The 15,728-nt window shown below is 38.6% G+C and overlaps 1 protein-coding gene across 17 annotated transcripts in view; it reads right to left on the bottom strand.

Moving 5' to 3' along the window:
• The window catches only part of SGMS1 (sphingomyelin synthase 1), a 330,821-nt gene that overhangs the window by 147,454 nt on the left and 167,639 nt on the right, over positions 1-15,728 (bottom strand). For 14 of the 17 annotated variants that reach the window (XM_081556966.1, XM_081557014.1, XM_081556948.1 and 11 more), the window contains one exon: positions 10,925-11,068. The exons of the other annotated variants lie outside the window; for them this stretch is intronic. The gene's annotated coding sequence lies outside the window, so the exon portion shown is untranslated. The remainder of the gene's footprint in view (positions 1-10,924; positions 11,069-15,728) is intronic. 17 annotated transcript variants of the gene reach the window in all.

Below are 15,728 nucleotides of genomic sequence, written 5' to 3'. Positions count from 1 at the left end.
AGGCTGGTCAGACTATGCCTCAAAATGAAGCAATGGGCTGAGTCAGTTCTCACCCTCAGGACGCTAACTGTGATACAAATCCCTTCCCTTCTGTTCTCTCCTGAGCCTACTTTTATTCCCTCTATTGAAATTACCCATTTCAAAATCAGCGGTGACCTCCAACGTTGCCAAAGCCAATGGCTGATTCTCAATTCTCATTTAATATGACCTATGGGCAGCATGCTACACGGCTGTCCTCTTGCTTGTATTTGAAGTGCTTTCTTTACTTGGTCCCCAGAATCCTGTGCACTCTTTCCACTGTCCGCCTTCCTTCCAGCAGTTTCTTCCCACTCTCCTTTGTGTGCTCTTTCTTATCTCTGTGAGTTCTGCCCAGAAGTTCATTCAATTCTCAGATCTCTTCCTTATTATCATTCGCTCTCTAGGTCAGCAGTTCTCAAACATGTTGGTCTCAGGACTCCTTTACACTTTAAAAATTAATAAGAAACTCAAAAAAATTTTTGTGTATGAGCATGATACCTATACATAATTACTGCATTAGAAAACTGAGAACATTTTTAAATATTAATGCATCTAAAAGCAACTATAAACCCATTGCATATCAACATAAATAACATACTTCAATAGAAATACATTTTCCAAAATAAAATTATACACATGAGTAAGAAGAATAGCATAATTTTACATTTTTAAAACATATTCCTCATACCTAGCTTAATAGAAAAAAGCCGATTCTCACATCCGTGTCAGCATTCAATCTGCGGCAATGTCACACACGCTTCTGGAAAACACTACTGAACGGCACATTCAGTATTATTATAAAAAGTTTTAACTCTGTAGACCTCCTTATAAAGGTCCAAGGAACCCACAGATCCCTATTATGCTTTGAGAACTACTTTTTAGATGCTCTCATCCAAGCCCATGGTTTTTAAATACCATTTCTTCTAGGACAGCTCTCAATTAAAAACATACCTCTGGGCTGGATTCTTTAAACTCTAGGTTCAAATAGCCAACTGCCTATGCAACATCCTCACTCAGATGTCTAACAGGTAACTATTTTAACTAATAAAGTCTTTACTCCCCACCTACACTACAACTCCAACATTTCCCTCCTGCACTTTTCTTCCATCTCAGTCAATAATAACTTTAACTTACCAACAACTCAGGTCAAAATCTTGGGAGAAACACAGAATGCCTCTGATTGTTTCAAATCCACATCTAACCTCGTATCCAAATTTGATGAGCTTCCTTCAGGAATATATCTGCAACCCCACCACTTCTTATCTCTCCACTACTCCTTCCACCTGGTCCAAAATTACACATCTTGGCCTAGGCTTTGGCACCAGCCTTCTACTTGGTCTGCAAGCATCTTCTTGTGTCCCCTAGGCATAATTTTCACACAGCAACCAGAGGGACTTAATGTATAAGTCAGATCATAAGTCACTTCTCTGCTTAAGACTGCAGGTACCTTCTCACCTCACTCAGAGCAAAAGTTAAGACTCTTCATCAGAGCCTACAGAGGTGAGAGCTGGGCCGGCACTAGCTCTCCAAACTCTTAAAGCTCTCCCCTTGCACACTGCACTATAGCCACCCTGGGCCCTTGGTCTACATGCTTACACTCTCTCCTCAAGGTCTTTGCAATTACAGTTTCTTGTGCCAGAAGCCCAATCCCCTCAGAGCGTCTTGACTGAGGTTTGTTCCCTGGATCAGTATTCAAACACTCCACATGGAAGATGCCATTCTCACCGCCACTTCACAACCTTTCCCTGTTTTATTATTCTTCCTAAAACTTGCCATTACCTGACACACTTGTCTGCTCTTTGTCTGTTTCCTCTGCCCTCATGCAATGAGAAGACAGCTTTTGTCTGCTTCAGTGCTGTATCCCAGGACCTAGAACACTGTCTACTGGGGAGCAGGTGCTCAGTGTGTATTGCTTGAGTGGATGAACAGAGATGTGAGTCCAAGTAGCTTTGGGAGTTGTAGGTGGAAGTGATGAGATGGAAAGGCCAAGAGAACCACATGCAACCAGCACTGTGAAGAAGAAACCATAAAAGTGGAAAAAGCAGCACTACCAAACAGAGGCCATAAATAAGAGGAGACAAGAACTATTGTTGGATAGTACTCCTACCAGCTCAGAGAATAAGTAATTACCAAACACTTGTTCATCTCTAATAGTAGCTCTCAAAATTCATTCAAAACACACAAACATATTTGGAACGAGAATGTTTCCTTTGAATGTCACCTGCATCAATTCAGTACAATCTTATACTCTTTATGGAAATAATTCTCTTCTTATACAAAAAAGAAGGAAAGGCCCACACAGAGGAAAATGATTGGCCTACATAGCCTACTTGACAAACTTTCAGGCTCTACCCTAACTTCTCAGTCATCTTCTCAAAGTGGTTCCAAGAGGGAGATGACACTAGAATAGAAACTAGGTTCTTATTGCCACTGAAATTCACTGAAAGTGACCAGAAAACCCCATAGTAAATCACTCTGGTCATGACTCTAAGAATGGGTGTCAGGGTTACTTCATCATAATTAATATCAAATTCACAGTGCCATAAACAGCACCTACATTAACAAATGTTTTATCCAAAAAGAGTTTTTAAAAACATTTTTCTTCATTCTGACCAAAAAAGAGAAAAGTAACACATATGGACTCAAATCACAGCTAGTACCCCAAATTCAGGTGCCCCAGCGCAGAATGACAGTTGTGACCAGTCATAAGCTGTCCCTCTTGGAGGGAACATGAGAATGTTAGAACAGTAATCATATCTTTAAATGTTTATCTTAACAGTTGTTTTTGTGACTGTGTGGAAGTTTGAAAGTGACTGCATTAATAATTAACATTTTCCCATCAAATATTTAGCAAGAAAAAAAATTCTAGAAATGAGCTATTACTTATATAATCTTTGTTTCATTTCTATTATGGTTCTTTCCCAAATTAACACAGGTAGCAATAAATATATACAGTCAAAAATACCCATATATCTTCAAATGTGATATTAAAAAAGATATCAGAATAGTGCTCCAAGATTAAAAACCTCTGCATAAAAAAGACAAAAAGACCTATTCACATCAAGAAAGCTTTCTTCATTTTATTAAAAGATTCAAGAATTCATCTAAAATTAGTGCACTTTCCTTGTCAATTTAAATGTATTCAATTTATTAAAAATATCAATGGTATAACTTTCAGAAATGCACTCCGCTGAAAAATATAACTGTGATGAGAAAAAGAAAACACTAGGAAAATTCTATGTTCTCAAAATTTGAGCAAAAATAATAAATAGTGATTCTTTGGGTTGAATAGTTTGAAAGTTTGAAAATATTTGCAACATGGGATGCAAACCAGTTTCCTCTTTAGAAACTATTTCCACCAATGCCAATTCAAAGTAAACACTACAATATTTTTAAAATAAACAAACAGCCATTTTTTCAGAAGTAAATGTGAAGATCTGTTAAGCTAACACATTTTACAAAATTAAAACTTCCAAACACAGCTACTAAAAAAAAAATCATAATGAATAAACATTTCTAAGCCCCTCAAATATTAATCTTAAAATTTCTAATCATAATGTGGTCTTATGTAAATGTACAGCTGACAAATCATGCTATTAATCCAGCTGGCATGCTTACCAGGTTATGTTTCTGATTCCTTCCACAGCAAATATTTAAAACACACTACTAATTTTCATAACCTCAAAATACATAAATGTTCCAGGCAATCATTATCCCTATCCTACTCATCGTAACTTGAGCTTTCTTCCAATTTAAATCAACATTGATTCCATTTAACATTTGCTTATTTAGCACCATACTACATACTGTGGAAAATTCTGAAAGAGATGGGAATACCAGATCACCTGACCTGCCTCTTGAGAAATCTGTATGCAGGTCAGGAAGCAACAGTTAGAACTGGACATGGACAACAGACTGGTTCGAAATAGGAAAAGGAGTACGTCAAGGCTGTATATTGTCACCCTGCTTATTTAACTTATATGCAGAGACCATCGTGAGAAACACTTGGCTGGATGAAGCACAAGCTGCAATCAAGATTGCCCAGAGAAATATCAATAACCTCAGATATGCAGAGGACACCACTCTTATGGCAGAAAGTAAAGAAGAACTAAAGAGCCTCTTGATGAAAGTGAAAGAGGAGAGTGAAAAAGTTGGCTTAAAGCTCAACATTCAGAAAACTAAGATCGTGGCATCTGGTCCCATCACTTCATGGCAAATAGATGGGGAAACAGTGGAAACAGTGTCAGACTTTATTTCTTTGGGCTCCAAAATCACTGCAGATGGTGATTGCAGCCATGAAATTAAGAGACGCTTACTCCTTGGAAGGAAAGTTCCATATTAAATGTTAAATGGAATATGTTAAATGCATATGTTAAATGGAATATTGCTGGCATATTAATTATTATTAATATTATATTAATTGCAACTACTTTCACTTTCAAATAATATTCCACTAATTCAGAATCAAATGAAATAATACTAAACAAATGAGCCAACATACACCAGAGCCTCTCAGGACATCATCATGTAGACCCATGGCATATTGGCAGATACAACATAAGAAAAGTGTAACAAATAACCGCCCATCAAGTGGGGGAGTTACTTAGGAATCTTACTTAGAAGGGTAAATCTGTATGATATAGTAAAATATTAGACAAATAATCAATCAAATCAAGGAACAAAAATAAATCTCATCTCAGTAAGTAATGAGTCAAAGACATCAAGGTTCCTGCCAACTCAGACAGCATATTACAAGGAATTATTCTCCACTTCAATCCTGATCTAGTTCAACTGTACATGGCAGACACTCCAATTAAAAGGGGAGGTTGGGGACTTCCCTGGTGGTCCAGTAGTTGAGAATCTGCCTGCCAATGCAGGGGACATGGGTTTGCTCCCTGGTCCAGGAAGATTCCACATGCTGTGGGGCAACTAAGTCCACATGCTACAACTATTGAAGCCCACACACCCTAGAGCCCATGCTCCACAACAAGAGAAACTGCTGCAATGAGAAGCCTAGCCCCCACAACTGGAGAGCAGCCCCTTACTCAATGCAACTAGAGAAAGCCTGTGCACAGCAATAAAGACCCAACACAGCCAAAACTAAAATAAACAAATTTTAAAAGGTGTGGGGGGAAGCTAGACTTGTATCTAAATTTTTAATAATTTTTTGAGCTCTGCCCCAAATATCTTCCCACCTCATCTATTAGAAGCACCTATTAACAGCAGAAAAAAGATCTCTTTCATTTCCACAAAATGACACAATAGATATCTTCAACTACTCTCCTAAAGATCAGTAAAGAAGAAAATATCTTTTTAAATGTACCTGTAGAGTGACAACAAAGTAAGAGATAGTAAAAGTAGAAAAGCTGGGAAGTAAGAAAGCACTCAAACCAGAACCCTGGTAACAATTACATGGGGCAAGAGAGGAGATAAAACCAGGACGGCTCAAGCTCATGAGTTTAAAGAGATCCCATCTTAAAACTAGAACTTCACAGAACTATGCCCTCAGGATATGGGCAATGAGAAATAAACTTGCTCCACCATAAGAGAAGAGAAACTGCTTTTTAACCTCAGCAGCATTTACGGGGGTGGGGTGAGACATGGCAGTGGTCTGGGTGGAAAATGTCCCTTGAGAATTCACAGCCAACAACTACTACTCGTGTGGTTTGTGGTCTAAATTCATACTATGTGCTTTGAGAAAGCCCAAGCAGGGAACTTAATTTAAAGATTATCCAGATTGATGGTACCTAGAGGTACCTGGCAGAAGCAAATATCAATAAACCCTGGAAAAACCTCTCTTTAATCTTGACCCCAAAGAACTTGCACAGATAAAATTTTCAAGGAACATGAGCTCGCAGTCAATAAATCATAAACACAAGGAAACAAGATACTCTGAATGAGCGCCAACATGGAATGGGCAAATGAAATAAGATTTGAAAAGACTTGGAATCCTAGAATTATCAGCATAAAATAAGTGTACTTAATATATCTCAATAAAGCAAAATTTGAAAAGAAGCAAAGTTTTATTTTAAAAAATATTTCTAAGCTGTTCTTTAGGGAAATTCTTTACTTAATCCACTGAGCTGTGACACAAACATAGCTAAAGTGCCTGATTCAAGAAGGCTCAGTTCTGTGACTCATTACTATCCATCTTCAATTTAAGACAGCCCACCCACAAAGTTTTAAAAGAATCTAGAAATAGATAATGAAGATTGCACAGAATGTCAGGCTCAATTTCACTACCACATTACCTGATGACAAGAAAGCCTTGTACTACCCACATCAACCAGAACACACAGGGCTAACCAGTCTCCAAGGGCTAAACTTTCAGGCATTACACTTAGCACCATTCACTGACCCCATCACCAAAGATTACCTTCAACCACCAATGACTGTAAGGTTATCACTTCATCTCTCCTAACCTTAGAACTTCTAAGGCACCCCTAGGGAAACCACTGTCCTAAAGCATGTCAGTCTATAGGAATTCCAACTGGAAGGTCTATGGTTAAGTACCAAATCCAAGACAGATTGTGTCCCTACAGGAGAATTATAGGCATGATAAAAACTGGAAGTAATACTGTTGTGAACATCTATTTTACTTCTTTTTAGGTTTTTTACTTCTGTAGGTTTACTTCTGTAGGTTTTACTTCTGTAGGTTCTCTATGCCACAATGATTCTCAGTCTTTACTTCCTCAAGGAAGTAAACAAAGCTTTCTTTAAACAAGATTTTGTGGAAGTTCACTACATAAAACATGTAAAAGCAGAGCTGCTGGAGGTCAAAAGCCTTGCCCTCCTCCCTCACATGTAACCTACCCCCAGGTATATTTGGAATCCCAAGGGCAATAAAGAACCATGTCTGAAAAACACTGGCCTGGTGATGATGGTATAATGATAATGATGACAATTTAACAATGATATCTTTATAGAAGAAGAATAAGCATCAATACATTATAGTCCCACCTCCATGTCAGCCTGTTCTGAGTATTGTGTATGCTCAGATATGTTGGACTCTTTGCGACTCCTTCAGGCTCCTCTCTCTATGGAACTTTTCACACAAGAACACTGGAGTGGTTGCCATTTCCTCCTCTGTTGGATCTTCCCCACCCGGGGATTGAATCTGTGACTCCTACATTAGCAGCGGATTCTTTACCACTGCGCCATGAGGGAAGCCGCCATGAATAGAAGGCATGTATTGAATGCTGACCCATCTCAGTTATAATTACTTTCTCTGTTTCAGAACTCTGACTCCTAAAAGCACAGAACTCTTCAGTTCAAGAGAAGCCATATTTGTACTGTGAACGTCTATCTAAGAGATTGCAAAGCAGCATCACTCAGGTTTCCACAGGTCACTACAGCTGTCTGACCTAGTGTTGAACACTTATAAAATATTTAGGCAAAAGAAAAAGAGGGAGAAATGCTAAGCTAACCAGTATATGAACCATCAAGTACCTTAAGAAGCTCATAGGACCAAACTATCTACAAATCAGGATTCAAGAAGTTTCTTGTAACCACGGGAAAAACTGAAGTTACCTGTCATAGATGGGTTACCTCAATGAAAGAAAAAGGAGGTTTTCAATTTTACAGGTCAATGGGGAATTTCCAGTACTTCCTTCATGCATTTGTAATGGGAAATTCACAAGTCAGGTTCTTTGTATAATGTGTCAGAAGAAGTGATGTGGGTTTTCTCATCATATTCTTAACCGGCATTAGTTATTTTACAAGATACATGAAAACTAGTCCCATTTATGGAGTCCTTGTTTCTTTTAATATTTCTGTCCTACCACAGTGTCCTAATGTGGAGGGGTATTAACTGAACTGAATGAGAATTAGGTCTACTAATAATGGGATGGAATAACTTATGTTATTATCCACATGGAATACTTTGTTGCCACTTTTTAGCATGATGTAAAAGAAAACTTAAAAACGGGGAAAACAGTTAAGTTATACTGAGCAAAAATGGATTTAGAAAACTTTAATTCTAATTTTGAACTTTATACAAGGTATACACAGTCCTAAGAATAAAATCTTGAAGCAGCCACAACAAAACATTATCAGTGGCTACCTCTGAATGGTCGCTTGTATTTTGTTGTTTGAACTTAAAACTTACCAAACCTTCTACTTAGAATCAGGAAAACAGTACATTTAAAAACAAAAAGAAATTTCCCTTTAAGTAAAATTGATATAATATACCTGAAGTTCTAAGGTTTGTATATTTCATAAATTTTGAGACTCATATCCAAATGCCAGACCTGTGTGACTGTGTAGCCAAACTCCAGCCACACCTGCTTTGGGGGGAACAGCTGCTCACGAGGGCTCAGGTGAGCCAAGCCTAATTGTTCCTGGCAGCTTCCCTGGTGACTCAGTGGTGAAGAGTCCATCTGCCAAGCAGGAGACGTGGGTTTGATCCCTGGGTCGGGAAGATCCCCTAGAGAATGGTAACCCACTCCAGTATTCCTGCCTGGGAAATCCCATGGACAGAGCCGGGCGGGCTACAGTCCGTGCAGTCACAGGAGAGTCAGACATGACTTAGAGAGTAAGTACGCAACACGCAGTGTACTAGGCTCAGCATGGGAAAGGACCTGCAGAAACAGGGAGGCACACTTGCCAGTTCTCAGCCCATCACAACAGAACTGTCACTGTTTGGCTGTAACTCCATCAGTGACTGCACCAGGCCTATCTAGAAGCCTTTGCTTCTGTGAGGACAAGGCCTATTTAACTGTTTGTTTTAAGACTGCCTTTGTATTAACACAAAGCAGAAAAAAATCCTTAGACACATTTGCAATCTGAATGTCACCACCATGTAATCAGTGGGGCAGAGTAATTGTTCAAAGCACAGCCCGTGAAATCAGACAAATCTAGGTTCGGGTTCTGGCTCCACCATTCCCTAACTGCACAGGCTTGGGCAAGCTTTGTAATGTCACAAGCCTCAGGTTATCCATCTTTCAAAGAAGGTTGCCACACCAACCCGCCCAGAATTTTAGTGAAGATTCAAAATACTTCTCAGTATACAGAGCCTCTGCTAATTTATTAAAAATATTTTAGAAGTCTAAATATACAGATTTTCGACTCATGCAGCCCACTACTGGGGATAAAAAAAAAAATAGATACGATTTATTCTTAAACTCAAACTTAAAACACATCTTTCAGGGCAATGTCCAAGCTATATACACATTTCAAAACAATCATCTGAGTCAAAACTAAGCACTTGAATAGATGGTTCTATATTTTAAAGGATTCAGGCTCTGAAACAAGTTTGTGAACCATGCAAGAAGATTTCTAGCAAAATCTCATCATCCCTTATCTATATCATCTTCAATAACTATATTGAAAGTATCTGGGCACTGGTGCAAATGCTGGAGACACAGCAGGATTATATCAGAAACATCAAGGTCCACTCTTACTTCCAATGAAAGTGAAAGTGTTAGTCACTCAGTCGTGTCTGGGTTGTCTGACTCTTTGTGACCCCACGGACTGTAGCTCTCCAGGCTCCTCTGTCCATTGAATTCTCCAGACAAGAATACTGGAGTGGGTAGCTATTTCCTTCTCCAGAGGATCTTCCTGACCCAGAGATTGAACCTGCCTCTCCTGCATTGCAGGCAGATTCTTTACCGCCTGAGCCACTGGGGAAGCCTTGTATTTCCTATACCAGCCTCATAAGCAATTCAGAATGCATCATCAAAGATATCAGAGCCTCTGTTAGAAAGAAGACATATTTTAATGATGCCTCATACTAACAATATATTCTCAGTAAAATTATAAAGTTAGAAAATACTTGATTTTAATTTGCTAATTATAATGCTATAAATATAATTATAAACCAAATAAGAAACCATTAAATGGGAAAAAGTAACAAATAATTGTGAAAAAGGTAGAGCGAAGGTTACAATTCCATAAACATATGGATATTTTTCCAACCCTGCTTCAAAAAGGGGAAAGGGCATGGTATACTGTCTTTATTGCGCACAATATGGGACAGACAGACCTAGTGCTGAATCCTATGTCTGCCTTTACTCTCTCAGAAATAGTAGGCCGGTTATTTAACCACTTTGAATCTCAGCACCCTCATCAGAAAAGCAGGACTTGTTTAATGTTCTCATGATGGTGTGATGATTAAAGAAATAAACTACTTGGCACAGGGTACATTTAAAGTATTCTACATTGGTAGACGGGGAAAAAAACCCTAAAGTATCAACGTGACTTACAACATGCCATAGGCTATGCCACAAAAAAAGAGCCAGTGAATCAAAAGATGGACATCCACTGAAAGTCACAAAAATACAAAATAATGAATGACACTGACCCTGATGATAAACTTAGTTGAAGAGATAAGAATTATCGCTATGAGCAAGAAAATGAAGTTTACCACTTAACACTGTAACTTGGTTGGGGGTAAGGGGCAGGTGTTGGAAGGTCGAGGAGACTACTAGCAGGTCAAAGTCAGTGACTAATAAGGAACTAGTGAATCCAATGCAGCCACCACCCAATCAGACTCAGATGTGGCCTTGATGTCACACAGGGTAGAGAAAAAGCCAATAAGCAACAGCTGATTCAAAGGACACGTTCACTGAGCTTTGATACTGGCTGGCCCATTCTCAGAAGAGAAGACAGTGAGGTTTCTGGTTAGAAATTTACTATCGCTTTCAAATGTCCAGAGTCACATATTGTCTCTATTGTTTATCATCTGCCAAGCAATAGGAAGGGCTCCAGAGGGGCTGAATCAGAGCTGCTTGAGAAACAGTTAACACATCCCATTACACAGTCAAGTTCAGAGAACAACAGCCACTAGTGTATTTGAGGCCAGAGACTGAGGTTCTGCTCTCTGAAGGTTCCCAGAGAACGGCTCAACTTGACTTCCTATAGCAGAGTGCGCCACACCAGGTTCAATGCAAGTTCTGTCATGACATACCTCCAACAGCGACTGTTTTGCATTTATCGCTGGGTTCCTTTAAAATTATTCTCATGTACGCTTCCTGAGGCAGAATCTTGTCTTCTACTTCATAAGCTTTCTAGTCAGATACTTTTGTGTATTCCAAAGAACTTAATGGTGTACCTAGAATAGAAGAGCAATTTAAGCTTAATCACCTTGAAAATGGAATCATGAAATTCCTATATGGAAAGAGATCTTGCCAATCAATACACTTCACTGTAAACAAGAGCATAAATAAGTTTGAAAGTATCAGGCTGGAAACAAAAAATTCACAACTGACCTTCCCCACCCCCATATTTTCTCATTCCCAGCTTTTCGTTTCTTTCCCTTTCTCTTTCAAGCTTTTTATAAAAATTGTCATAAAATATGCATAACATAAAACCTATCCCATCTTTTTTAACTGAAGACTAAAGTCTGTAATCCTCTATCTTGCTGCTATAATAGAGACATCTCTCCTTCTATATATTATCTGTTATCTTCAATTGTCAACGAATAACTGATATTCACAAATTATAGCAGTTTCACTATGAAAACAAAGGGCAATTACTAAATTACCCACTTTATAAGTTGGTTGATAAAAAGGTGGTCATTCCTCCAGGCTAAAACATTACCCTCATAAATGATACTTTTAACAGTTACATATGTATAAATGGGTGGGTGGATAATCAGGAAGCTGGAGATAATGTTTTGCATCCAACAAAGAACTAAGAAAGTTGTTCATTTAGTCCCTCACCGATGGTCATTTGTACTTACATGTGAAAGAATGTGGAATCCAATGGCATCTATTTTGATCATGTTAGATTTAATCAGTAACATTCTATCTCTTTTCTTTATATTAATCTATTAGATGTGGGTTTTCTATTCTTTTCAGGATCACATAAACCCTGCATCATGGGATATCTGCTGATAACTAAGCCTGTTCTGAAGTTAAAGTGTCAGTTGCTCAGTCAAGTCCGACGCTTTGGGACACCATGGGTTGTAACCCACCAGGCTCCTCTGTCCATGGAATTCTCCAGGCAACAGTACTGGAGTGGGTTGCCATTCCCTTTTCCAGGGGATACCACCACTCAAATTGCAGGAGGATCTTGAACTCTTTAAAGCCTATCCCTGGACCCCCAGGAAAAAAACCCTAGGCATTTACATGGACCAAACTGGGTTCCTATCTTAAGCCCACTAGCAGGCTTAATTCTGTGACAGTCCCTAAGGACCTAGTTACACTAAGCAATCTCCCGTTTTAACCAAACTTTATCCTATCTGTAAGAAATAGCGCCACCTTTGTAAATAAACAAATACAGTCAAAAGAAAGCTGTCACAAACTTAACTAAAAACAAACAAAAAAGACTCTCTTGCCATTACCTTTAAAGTGTTCAATTTAAGCTTCAGAAAAAAATATATTTATACAAAAGAACATTATCATCTTCTATTTTCAAGGGGGAGGGAGGGGTATGCCAAATGGCTTGCAGGATCTTGGTTCTTTGACCAGGGATTGAGCTCGCACCCTTGGCAGTGAAAGCATAGAGTCCTAACCATTAGACTGCCAGGGAATTCCCAACAACATCATCTTTTGACCAAAATACAGTGTAAACACCTAAAGGTAAATCAAGGGCTGCCCCGCACCTAAAAAAAGTAAACCTCAGGAAATAGGGTGTCACCTTATATTCAAGACCCCACTAAGTCTCATGAACAAAAATCTGTTTACTTGGAATAATGAAATAATGTTTGGGAAAATAACTTTAATTAATGCTATCCTTGGATGCTTATAGGTCACTTGACAGAAAGTGGTTAATAAAAAGAATCAAAGAAACAGATCGAACAATTATTTTCAGAGGTAGGATCTAACAATAGCAAATGTGAATTATCATCTTTTTAAAGTCTTTTAAATATCACTTTAAAAAGCAACGTGGATTTAGGGATTATGGATGCCCAATGGAATAGGTCTGTTTATCTCTACTTCCTTCTGAACCCCATTAAAATTATAGCAAAGAGGACAAAAGATATAAATCCATAAGGACAAAGAGAACAGAAAATTAGTGAGGACAACAGACATCAATGGTATTCTGTAAGCTGAAGGCAGAGATGACTGCTGAGCAGAGTAGAGCAGAGGAAAGCAGGCTACAAGCTCACTGCCTCAGAAGCAAACAAAAATCCCCCTGACTACTCCAGAAAGGCTCAGGAAATGGAGCTTCTGGTTCCTGGGGAAGAGAGTGAGGAGCTGAGAAGACGGAGATGGACTGACAGACTGTATAAAAGGCAGTTGGACCTTTACTTTATACTTTAAATAAAAATGAACTCAAAATAGATTAAAACCCTAAATGTAAGACCTGAAACTATAAACCTCCTAGAAGAAAACATGGGGCAAAATCTTCAAGACATTGGATTTGGCAATGATTTCTTGGCTATACACTAAAAGCATAAGCAACAAAAACTTTCAAGAGACAAATGAGACTGTATCAAACATAAAAAACTTCTGTGAAGCAAAGGAAACAGAGTGAAATGGCAACCAATGAAACAGAAGAAAATATTTGCAAATTACATTTGTGATAATAAATTGATGCCCATAATATATAAGGAATTTCTATAACTCAGTATGAAAAGCCAAATAACCCAAATAAAAAATAGGTACAAAACCTGAAGAGACATTTCTCCAAAGAAGATGTACAGTCAACAAGCATATGATAGTATCCTCAACATCATTAATCATGAGGGAAATGAAAATCAAAACCAGATAAGGTACCATCTCACACCTGTGAGGATGACCACTATCAAGACCCAAATAACAAGTGTTGGCATGGAGAAAAGGGAACCCTTTGTGCACTGTTGGTAGGAATGTAAAATAATGCAGCCCCTTTATGGGAAACAGCATGAAGGTTCTACAAAGAATTAAAACTGAACTACCCCGTGATCCAGCAACCCCACTTCCAGGTCTATTACCCCAGGCCCAAAACTGAAAGCAGGATCTCAAAGAGGTATTTGCACAAGTTTGTTCACTACAGCTTTATTTACAATAACCAGGAGGCAACAGATGCATGGATAAAGAAGATGCGGTACGTAAATATAATAAAATATTATTTACTCTTTTTTTAACACATAGGACTCTGCTAAATGTTAATGTGGCAGCCTAGTTGGGAGCCGGGTTTGAGGGACAAAGGAGACATGTTCATGTATGGCTGAGTCCCTTCACTGTTCACCTGAAATTATCACAGCATTGGTAACCGGCTCTACTCCAATACAAAATAAAAAGTTCAAAAGGTAAAATGTTATTTACTCTTAAAAAAAAAAAAAAAGGAAATCCTGTCATATGTTACAAGGATAAACCTTGATTGAGGGTACTACACTAAATAAAATAAGCCAATCACAAAAGTAAATCCTGTAAGATTCCACTTAGATGAGGCAACTGGAGTAGTCAAACTATAACTCTTTAAACAGAAAATAGAACAGTGGTTGCTAGAGGCTAGGGCAAGGAGAGTTGATTAATGGGTATAGAGTTTCAGTTTTCCAAGAAGAAAAAATTACAGAGACCTGTTGCATGACTATGTGAATACACTTAACACTATATTACACATTGAAAAGATTAAGATAGTATATTTTAAATTGTGATTTTTACCCCAATAAAAAAGTTAAGGAGATTATCTTGATTTATTTAGATGGGTTCAGTATAGTCATGTACTGTGTGCTTAATTGATCAGTCCTGTCTGACTCTTTGCAATGCCATGGACTGTAGCCGCCAGGCTGCTCTGTCCATGCGGATTCTCCAGGCAAGAATACTGAGTGTGCTGCTATGCCCTTCTCCAGGGCAACATAATCATAAGAGTCCTCAAAAGTGAAAGAGGGAAGAAGAAGAGGAGGTCAAAGAAACGCAACATGGGATGTATTTGACCTGCACTGCTCCTTTAAAGGGGGGGCTGGGGGTGGGCCGAGAGCCAAGGAATGCAGCCAGCCTCTAGAAGCTGGGAAAGCAAGGAAATGGGCTCTCCTCTAGAAAGGAAAGTAGCCCTGTAGACAACCTTGACTTTACTCCAGTAAGACCCATGCCAGACTTCTGACCTACAGAACTTCAAGGTAATAAACTTGTGTTATTTTAAACAACAACCAAAAAACGTAGTTAATACCCCAGGTCTTCTCCCCAACTGGTAGAGCCAGACCAACCATCCCTACTTCCATGACGGAAAGTAGTTTACTCTCTGGAGAAAATGATATAGCAAGATTTCAGACTTGGAGGGCCAGAATAGATATATCCAGAGCTCAGCGTTTATAGGCTTGGGTGGTGAGACCTCTTGCCCCCTCCCCCTATGTGGCTCACCCAAATCCTCACAGGCAGGCTGTTACCCCACAAAAAGATGAACAAAGGAGGACCTTTGGGAGAAATAGAAAGATTCAAGAAAAAAAGATTTGCAGATTATGATATCCAGGAGTCAGCAGCTCAAACATCTGAGTTCCTACCCCCAAAACCTATAGTGAAGCCCACTAGGTAAACACGTTTCCAGTCCACTTTTTATAGTCTCACTCCCAAATATGAACAGGCTATTAAAGTCTCACCATTAGAGAAAAGCCTCTAACATTAAAATCAGGGGCCAAAACAAGCTGATAAAAAGAGGAAAAAAAAAAAAAAAGAGGAAACACAAATCAAGCTGATTAAAAAAAGAAACGTATGAACAGCAGGCAAAAACTATTCAACAGCAAAATAATTCAATTCATATTCTCAAGTGAAAAGAGAAAACATTATTTCCATGAAATAAGACCAGGATCCCATTTTTAAATGAAATATTCAGAGGCCAATGAAAAA

This window comes from Giraffa tippelskirchi, chromosome 2, assembly GCF_054371585.1.
Source record: "Giraffa tippelskirchi isolate mGirTip1 chromosome 2, T2T-mGirTip1v1.2.pri, whole genome shotgun sequence".
In the NCBI taxonomy this organism is placed as follows: Eukaryota; Metazoa; Chordata; class Mammalia; order Artiodactyla; family Giraffidae; genus Giraffa; species Giraffa tippelskirchi.
The sequence above is the reverse complement of the archived record's forward strand: the minus strand, read 5'-3'. Positions and strand labels throughout refer to the sequence as shown.